Source organism: Mandrillus leucophaeus, unplaced genomic scaffold, assembly GCF_000951045.1.
Source record: "Mandrillus leucophaeus isolate KB7577 unplaced genomic scaffold, Mleu.le_1.0 Scaffold1105, whole genome shotgun sequence".
NCBI lineage: Eukaryota > Metazoa > Chordata > Mammalia > Primates > Cercopithecidae > Mandrillus > Mandrillus leucophaeus.
In genome coordinates, this window is record NW_012099266.1 from 462,121 (window position 1) to 464,476 (window position 2,356).

Consider the following 2,356-nt stretch of genomic DNA (forward strand, 5'->3'; position numbering starts at 1 on the left):
GCTGTGCGCGTGCGCGGGTGCCTGGTGGCCGGGCGGGGGACGTTGTCTCCCAGGGCCGCCTGCAGCAGGCTTGCTAGCATCGTGAGTGTAACGTTCTCTCCCCACAGTGACCATATGGGCTCAGTCTGCGATGAGTACATTCTGAGCCCTTCGTTATGTTTCTATCAAGTCTTGAACTCTGCCAGCTAAAATGTGAAAAGGTGGACAAATAGAAGCTTTTTAAACATTGTTTTAAAAAAAATATTAAATAGTCGGCTTTCATTAAAATACACACACATGACCCGCTCCATAATTGAAAGATTGCTCTTTATATATTCCTTTATTCATCCAACAAATATTTTCTGGTCCTTTAACGGGGTGCGGGGCACTGTGTTAGTCTCTGGGGCTATAGTGTTGAGGGGGAAAAAAACAAGCTAGACACGCCTGTTCATAGCACCACAATTCGCAATTGCAGAGAAATGGAACCAACCTAAGTGTTCATCAACCAATGAGTGGATAGAGCAAATGTGGGTATATACATCATGGAATACTACTCAGCCGTAAAAAGGAACGAAATAATGCCTTTTGCAGCAACTTGGAAGGAGCTGGAGGTCATTATTCTAAGTGAAGTAACTCAGGAATGGAAAACCAAATATTTTATGTTCTCACTTATAAGTGGGAGCTAAGCTGTTAGTGTGCAAAGGCATAAGAATGATAAAATGGACTTTGGGGACTGGGGAGGGGATAAATTACTACATATTGGGTACAGGGTACACTGCTCAGGTGATGGGTGCACTAAAATCTCAGAAATTACCACTGAAGGACTTACCCATGTAACCAAAAATCCACCTGTACTCCAAAACTATTGAAATAAAAAGAGAAACTTCTGTTCTCAAGAAGCTCATTTTTCTACTCATTAAACAAACATATATTGAACAGTTGGGGCCGGACGTGGTGACTCACGCCTGTAATCCCAGCACTTTGGGAGGCCTCGGCAGCAGATCATCTGAGGTCAGTAGTTCGTGACCAGATTGGCCAACATGGGGAAACCCCATCTCTACTAAAATACAAAAATTAGCCGGGAGTGGTGGGAGAGTTGCAGAAGTCATTGCAACCTGGGAGGTGGAGGTGTCAGTGAGCCAAGGTCGCGCCACTGTACTCTAGCCTGGGTGACAGAGCGAGACTCTGTCTCAAAAAACAAAACAAAACAAAACAAAAACAGTTGGGGAAGGCACTGTACTATTCCAGGGGAATACAAAGTTATGTTAGACATGGATCCTACCCTCCTGAATAGGGTTGCCATATTAAATATAGGACACTTAATCAAAAGTGAATTGCAGATAAGCAATCTTTTGAAAAGTATGTCCCATGAAGCGTTGGAGACATACTTAAAAATTACTCATTGTTTTCAAATTTTACTGGACATCCTTTACTTTTATTTGCTAAATCTAGCAACCCTGCTTTTGAAGCTTGAAGTTTATGAGAGATTAAACATGTAATCAAAGCTGCATATATATGAATCAATTGGGAATCTTGTGAAAATGAAGTTGCTAATTCAATAGATCTGGCATGAGGCTGAAGAATCTGTTTTCTCCAGAATACAGCCTGTGGAATAACAGGCTCCCAGCTGATGCCAGTGTTCCTGATCTGGAGACCACGTTTTGAGTGGTAAGGCCTTAGGGTTTAAGACAGGCGTTCAGATTCTGTGAGGAACTGTTGAGAACTTTTGAACAGTGACATGACATGATCAGAAACGTGCAGCAAGATGAATCTGACAGCTGCACATAAATGAAATGTGAGAGTATGAAATAAATGTTCAGATGCACGACCCTATTATTAAGTAATTTACTGGGTGTTCGTAATGTGCAAATCATTGTTTTTTGTGAATGGACAGCAAGCAGCAGCTATGCTATTGAAAAACTGATGGTTCATTTGGGGAGAGAACAGGAAGGAGAAGCATGCTGACACAGGCAGAAAAAAGCAGGTGTCCTTTCAATGATAAACGTTGTGAAGAAGATAAAGAGGATAAACCACATACTTTAACCAAGGGTAACAAGGGACGAAAATTAACATATTTACTCTTACAGATTACAAATCATTGCTTCATTGATTTCTCACCGCAACCTCATGAAGAAAGGTGCTTATCACTACCATTATACCCATTTTACAGAAGAAAAAAATGAGGCTAAATGATTTAAGATTGCATAGATCCCAGCACTTTGGGAGGCTGAGGTGTGCAGATCACCTGAGGTCAGGAGTTTGAGACCAGCCTGGCCAACATGACGAAACCCTGTCTCTACTAAAAACACAAAAATTACCTGGGAGTGGTGGCTCACACCTGTAATCCCAGCTACTTGGGAGGCTGAGGCAAGAGAAT